Genomic DNA, 8,106 nt, shown 5'->3' with positions numbered 1-8,106 from the left:
CCCGGTTTCGGGTAATAGGTATCCATTGACAGTCCTACCTGAAACAAGGAAGTTTAATAATTTGTTCAATCACATAGGACTAAAAGACATAGGTTGTATTGGTTTTCCTTTCACATGGTCTAATCAGCGACAAGGTAATAAGCATGTAGAAAAAAGATTAAATAGAGGAATGGCTAATGGCCAATGGTTAATCCTTTTCTCATGCACTAGTGTTAGGCATCTGAGCCATTTAGGTTATGATCACTCCTTACTTTTGCTTAATTACGAAGTTCCCTATTATGATGGTTCTAAACCTTTCCATTTTTTTGGTCTTTTCCAAAAGGAACATAAATGTCAGCATGTCATTGAGTCCTCTTGGAATACTAGTATACAAGGATCTCATGCTGATGTCCTACCGAATAAACTAAGTACACTTTTAAGAAAGCGCCAACGATATAACTTGGAGGGGGTGCATGACGTCTAGGAAAGCGTGTCCTTGGCCCGAAGGCTTGAGGCATAACTTGCGTTCAAAAACTCAATGGTTCACGGGATTCTGCAATTCATACCAAGTATCGCATTTCATTATGTTCTTCATCGATGCGAGAGCCGAGATATCCATTGCCGAGAGTCGTTCGAAGATTGGAATTTGCGACACTTACCGCATTTCTCCCACTGAGGCAGGAGAATAACTTAGCTAGCCTTAATAGGAAAATGGATAATCTTATGGTCTCTCCAAACATAAGTTTTAATCATCCTACTCTTCTTAGGACAAATAAGGAAAATATTTGATTATGAGAAAGAAATGTGGAAAACTATAGGTACTGAGAACACTATTCTTCTAGGGGACAAAAATACTCATTATTTTCACCAAAATGCTATCATTAAACAACGAAAAAATAAGATAGACGGTTTGAATGATGGTTATGATAATTGGATTGAAGGTAGGGATAACATATCTAACTGCTTGAATACTCATTTCGAAAATTTGCATACTACCTCCGCTTTTGTGATCAATCATGATATTGTCAATCTTGTGCCTTCTATGATAACAAATGAAGAAAATAAAATTCTTATGTTCTGTCAAACTGTTATTGAAATCCATGATGTTGTCTTTGGTATGCTCCCAAAGTCTATCCCGGGCTCAGACGGTTTTCATACTTATTTTTTCAAAAAAAAAAAAAAAAAACTGGTCTTTAGTTAGCTTTGATGTTATAAAAATTGTCCAAGCTTTCTTTAATAGTGGTCACATGCTCACTTAATTAAATCAGACTTATATCTCTCTAATCCCCAAGGTTTTTCATCCCACTTCTTCGGGGGATTACAGACATCTAAATCTGTGTAACATAGCCTACAAGATCATTTCTAAGGTTATAGCTAACCGGATTGTACCTTTTCTGGATAGATTAATTTCCCCTACCAGTTTGCTTTTGTAAAATAACGTCTAATCTCAAACAACATTCCCGTCGCTCGTGAGATAATTCATGCTATGTAAAAAAGAAAACCAAGTCCAATACTCACCATATGGGTTATAAGATTGACATGTCTAAGGATCCTGATAGAGTAAAATGATATTTTCTAATTGTTATGCTTAAAAGAATGGGGTTATGTGATGAATGGTGTAACCTTATTTATCATGTATTAGTACTAGTTCCTCTTCCGTCCTCATAAATGGTGTCCCTAGAAAATCCTTTAAGCTTACTAGAGGATTGAGACAATGGGACCCTTTATCTCTTCATCATCTGTATGGAGTCTTTTTTTAGGACTCTTTCTAATGCTGAGACCTTAGGTCTTTTCTCTGGATTTAAGATAAATAGAAACTTTCCTACTAACAGTCATCTGCTCTTTGCGGATGACTGCTTATCTTCACTAAAGACATCATATCCCAAAATACCAACCTTCTTAAAATTCTGGAGGATTACAGTCAGATGATAAATTTCTTTAAGTCAGGTATATTCTTTACCTCTCAAATAAACAATGGCTTTGGTAAGTCTATCATTGATGCATATTAAAAAAAAAAATCAGACTTGATGATAAATACCTAGGAAGTCTTCTTTTTACTAATAAATCCGAAATTGCTTGCATTGATAACTTGTTAAATAAAATGAGTGGAAAAGTCAAAGGATGGAGAAGCACCTCCCCCTCTCCAGCTGGTAGAGAGATTATAGCCAAGACTTTTAGAGTTTATTCTGGTGTATAGTATGTAAAACTTTGTCATTCTAAGAGAGCTAATGGTCTAATTCACCACTTTTGGTGGGGTAAAATAGGATAACCTAAAGGGTTGTATACGTCCAAGTAGACTAGGTTGAATAAAAGAAAAGAGCACGCAGGAAATGGTCTAAAAGACCTAAATAAGACGAACCTCTCCCTCATTGCTAAAAATGGTTGGAGATCATTTCAACATCCAAATGCATTTTTTCCCAAAACTATGAAGTGTAGATATTATCTCAATTATAATCCGTTCTATGCTACTTGTAACGAGGTCTTTTCTTGGTATTGGAAAAGTACCTATAAAGGTCTGACTGTGCTTAAGGAATATAGTATATGGGAAATAGTTAATGGTAAAAGTGTGAATATTCTGACACATAGTTGGATACCAGATGAGGAAGGTCAACTACTTCACCTTGATGATGAAATAAATGTTCGTAGCAATATTCTTATTGAAGATTTACTTCTGGGTGACAATTGGAATGTCCAAATTATTTTTCAAATATTTTATTGGAAAATTGCTAAGAGAATCTTCACCATTAAACCCACTAGATAAAAAGCCGATAGTCTAAGATGGTTGGACAATACCCAATGGATGTAATCTCTGTATGATTTGTTAGACAACAATAAAAGTAAAGAAACTGATATTTTAGATATGAAGATATGGAATATGAATGTCTTACCGGGAATTAAAACTTTTACCTAGAAAATGAAGAACAATATCCTTCCTTTTATTGGAATTATTTTGGTCCTTGTTAACCATATTAACCATATATGTGTTATGTGCAGGAATTGTATTAAAACAAGAGAGCATTCTTTAATGCACTGTGATTTTGCTAGGGATGTCTGGTCTATATGCTCTTTAAATTTGGATAATATAACTAAAAAATGTGACTCTCTTGCTTAGTAGTGCTGAAGCTGGTCCAATACTTCCCAAAAACCAACTTAGTATGGAAACTTGGAGGATCTACGTGCAACCATATGTTGGCACATATGGAAGGCAAGATGTGAAACTGTGTTCAAAATATCTCACCCTATCCGAGAAGGAATAATATTTTGATACTAGAACACCTTTACAATATTAACAGAATCCAGACTAGACCAAGTCCTTGGAGAACTTTCTCTCCTTCAGATGACTTTACCTCTCAGCCTCCTTTGAATATCTCCTTTTTTTGTATGAGTTTCTATAACAACACTACATGGCTAACATGAGTGAGTGTTTCAATAACAGGTTCTATAGGAGAGAAATAATTTGAAGAATAAAAGGGGGTTCAGAACTAGTAGTGTATAAGAAAGAGACTGCATAGCTGGACAGGATGCTCCAGAGTGGACAAATCCAACTGAATTGTAAATCTTTCGATCTGCTTGGGACATCCAAACATAAGCAAAACCTAGCAAGGGAAAGAAAAAAAACCAATTGGCAAACCAACTCAGGAATGGATCATTTAATTAACTGTCTTAGTTCTTTTGAAAAAGTTATATGTAAGGAAATTAAGTCCAACAACTATCCCGATCTCGTGAACTTAGCTAAAATGGGAGGAAGAAACCGAAGTCCTCAAATATGGGAGGCACCTACTCTTACCGTTGACTGTTAGTAGTTTATTTTCTTATTTATTAAAAAAATTGAAAAAATGAGGAGAGATAAAAAAAATAAAATAAAAAAATAAAAAAATAAAAAGAAAACCGTGTGAGTGTAAAATCTCTTTTGGTACTGGCAGGAGAAAAAATAAATTTACTAATTTTTCGTCTATGGCACTGCCCTTCTTTTAGTTTTTTCTCTTCTCTTTTTTCCTAAAAGCAGTACCAAAATGCATATCTATCTCTTCCAAATTCACATTACACAACCACTTTATGAAAAATATTGTAGCTAACGACTTCAAATAAGATTTCAATACAACAACAAACTGCAAGCATCTCTAAAAAAAGTTTATTATTCCCGATGCGTAACACATAAACAAATCTAGTTAGGATAGTGTCAAAAGTTATCTTTTTTGTACTTTTATTATAGATTAGGCCCCCTCATGAGAGCCCTCAAAACCAAATCTTTGAAGCCCCGTAATAAGATTCTTGTTTCATGCAAAGTTATTAAAAGGAAAAGGTTTCACCTATTTGCCACCTATATTTTTCCTATTTGCCACTCTCATTAATTCCCACCTCCACTTATCCTATTTACCACCCATATTATTTGTAATAAATTCTAATTACCATCTATTGACTTTTTGTTTATACCCAACGATAAAACAAACCGATCATTCAACTAAAACAAAAAGAATCTAATTCTTAAAGGAAAAAAGAAAAAAGAATCCTAAGTTGCTAAAACAAAAAAAATTCCATCTCCACTGTCGACCAATTTTTTCTTCCACCACAGACCACCTTCAGCTCCATCATCGCCCTCCGTTCTCTTGTCTTTAATTTAATCATTTTTTTGTTTTACCTTCCGATTTGATTTTGAATATGTCTTTAAAATGATCAAACCTTAAAATTATTAAAGTGATCTCGCCTCTATGATCCACTACCAAAGAAAAATAATCCTGGAGTGGAAATATCTAAACTAAAATTTGCAGTCCTCCATATCTGGACGAATATCAATGCTTGAGTGGTAGTACTAGCGATTAGGACTTTTCTCAACAGTCGCGTGCTAGACAACTACTCATATAGGTAGCTACGACTATAGCCTCTTACGGAATTTAGAGCTTTGTATGTAACCTGTTTATTAGTTAATTATGTATACTTTTGTAAGACATTGACAGTGATTTATTCGTTAACAAACTAATAATTTTTCTTGAACACTTCCACTTGTTCTGGTTAATTTAAAACGAACAAGAAGAAGAATCCTAAGTTTATACTTTTACGGTTGAAAAATAAATTAGGTTTAAAGGCTTTTTAATGGTTTTTCAAATGAAAAGGAGATTAGGGAAGAAAAAAAAAAGGTGATAATAGTTATGGTCAAATTTAATTTGACTTTTACATGTGGTAAACTGGAAAAAGCATAATTGAAAAGTGAAATTATTTTAGAAATTATGAATGCCTGGCAATTAAGAAAAGCGTGGGTGGCGAATAGGTAAAACCAAAGAAAATCAAATGAATTTCTGAACTTTTTGGGTTTTGGGTTTTTTTTTAATCTCTTTTGCAACAAAACCAGTATGGGGAATGTGAACGAACTTTTCTATCACAAAAAGATTTTTTTTAATAGGTATCACAAAAAGATTTCTTACAACACTCGGGGAAAACTTGTTGTTTTTTCCCCGCTCTCCGAGGAATGGATTTTTCCGGGGTACACCTTTCGACGGGTTCATAAAATAAAGCAAACAATTGAAGAAAAATAAAAGTGCCCATGTGGTCATATTTTTTTTTTACTTTTTTTTGAATTGAATGAGGAGCATGAAATCCCAAAACTTCATTAATAATAAAATAAATTACATAATATTTAATTACATCCGTAAACCAAAATACATGATTATACAATAATTAATTTTGAACCGAAAAGAATAGAAAACAAAATTATGTACTAAATGTATGTAAACCGACAGGTGAATCGAAATCTTCTATTGGTTTATCACCATTTTGTTGGATACTCTCCGAGAAGATATGATGCTTCCATAAAATAAGTAATATTAATATGCCCAAATTCTTCATCAAATTCTGTAATATCTGATCATCACGTCCATAGATGGTTGAATAAAAGATTGAACGAAATCGAAAGTCCTCAAGGAGGTATGAGAAACCGTAATGGCACAAGCTTGCAATACATTATCAGAAATAAAAACTATCTACAATATCAATTGATATAATGCAATTTGTTCTATTTAAATATTGTTTGAATTTTTATTGAAAAATTATTATGTGAGTGAAAATTTGTTTTCAAATGTTAAAATCCAAGAGGTTTATTTCTGGTCATGTCTTTTCACCTATAAGACACCTAGTCATGAATATGTGTTATGGAGAGTCACCATTAGCCACGGTGAGTTATCTATGGGCGAAGAGACACCTTATAAAGTCACTATTGACTTTATAAATACCCATCTCTTGACTTAGTTTTCTATGGGTTTTTACAAGTTGAGAAGTTGAAAACATGTTTTGACGTCAAGAATCAGAGTCATATTTCAGTAATTGTCAATATTCGCCGACCGAGTAGTATTGTAGTGATACTTACTACGAGGTATGATCGTTGGATCTTTGGAGACGATATCCGTAGAATTGTGAGCACCGTATGCAGTGATGAATTGTCTTTAAGGAAAGAGTCGCCTTGATCAACCCAATCCGATAAGTTTTCTAACTCTCTATTCATTTCTCTTACATTTGTCACATTAATATGATTTCCAAAAAACCGAAACCGCATAGTGTTTCCAGCAAATATATATTACATAGATAAATCTACCCAGATTTTAACTTAAATTAAAATCCGGGTAGAAAATGAGAAGACGGTTACAAGAACTCAATGGAGAAGATGAAAATAACTACTAATAGTTGAATATAACAACTCTCTCAACAAAATAACTGTTTATGTTAAAAGATAAAGTTGCAGGGAAAAATGGAGGTAACTGATACCAGTGGACGTCATGGATGGGATCACTTGGTTAATGTGTGCCGTAAGACTAAGTCTTATGGTGTGCTAATCTAGCATCTAGATTAGCAGTCCACGTCAGCTAGGACTACCTCCTAAGTCTTATGGGAGTGCTAATCTAGCAGTTAGATTAGCTGTCCACGTCAGCCCAGCGATGAACCATTCAACGCCCATTGATGAATGGTTCAGCGCTTTAAATCTCAGCCGTCAGATTAAAATATATATCGTCCAGCGCTGAACCATTCAGCGAAAAGGTGTTTTCTTGGCGCTGAATCATTCAGCGAAACTATCTAGCTGCTAGTTCACATGCTAGCAACCGGTAGGAGAGAGAACTAGTGTTAATTTTTAGGCCACACATTTTTTTTGAATTGCAACACTTAACTGCTAATCTAGCACCTTCAATCTAGTCCATAAGACTTAGCCTAACCCGGAGCCAAACGACAAATAACACTATTTTTAGAGATCTCTTCTTACTCTCTCTCTGTATAAGCCGTGCATGATAACGACCTTTGGCTCCTTTCCGGATCCCATGATACTTCCTTAGATTCTGAAATTGATTGATACAAGTGAAGTTTGTAGACAGAGTAAACAAGAGTTGAAACTTGATAGGGTTCCAGGCTGAAACTTTACACGTGAAACTTTGGAGGTTTGAGTCTTTGAGCACCGTTATCAAGAAATTGCGTACCAATCTTGCCATTTAGAGACGGAAGGTGCCTGAAAAATCTCCTTAGCTCAACCACAGTACAGAGCTGCATGGAATTTACCCGCCATGATCATCATATACCCGCTATCCGTTAGCGAAAACAAAATTGCATTACGTCCAACGGGGTATTGTTGTGCTCAACTAATTCTATCTTTCCCATTATCTATACACAAAATTTGTAATACCCGTGGTAAGGCTCGTACAACCCCCGCTCGCCCGCCCCTAATAGGCTAGCTAGTACGTACTACTACCTGAGGGTAACTTCTTACCAAAACCTATGTTCACCTCAAATTGATAACTACCTGCCGTCTAGATGTCGTGTGTACTTGGTACTTTGGAAGAAAATAATAGACAACAACCAAACGTGTATATATATACACAACAACCAAACCTCAACCACTCATTTATTCAGCTACCATTCAAGCATAATGGTAGTTTTGTATTCGTGTTGACAAGAGATTCCCTGTCACGACTCACAATGGAGCCAAGGACGGTCGTTCGTTGTGTATAGGGAGTGGCAGTCACACAGGTCAAGGACTATTATTGTAGTACGTGTAAGGTAATCACGTTGATGGTCATCGACTTGGAAGATGCATTATATCTACCTTTCTCTCTCATTTTGTCTCTACTCTTCATTTAACTTTGCATATCTAAA

General features: G+C 34.9%; 1 non-coding gene across 1 annotated transcript; it reads right to left on the bottom strand.

Annotated features, from left to right (window-relative positions):
• Nucleotides 1-453: 453 nt before the first annotated feature.
• LOC113333836 lies at nucleotides 454-609 on the bottom strand. The gene has a single exon (XR_003352391.1). It is a non-coding gene; the product is annotated as a 5.8S ribosomal RNA (ribosomal RNA).
• Nucleotides 610-8,106: the final 7,497 nt, after the last annotated feature.

This window comes from Papaver somniferum, unplaced genomic scaffold (assembly GCF_003573695.1).
Source record: "Papaver somniferum cultivar HN1 unplaced genomic scaffold, ASM357369v1 unplaced-scaffold_133, whole genome shotgun sequence".
In the NCBI taxonomy this organism is placed as follows: Eukaryota; Viridiplantae; Streptophyta; class Magnoliopsida; order Ranunculales; family Papaveraceae; genus Papaver; species Papaver somniferum.
This window is presented reverse-complemented; position numbering and strand designations above follow the sequence as displayed.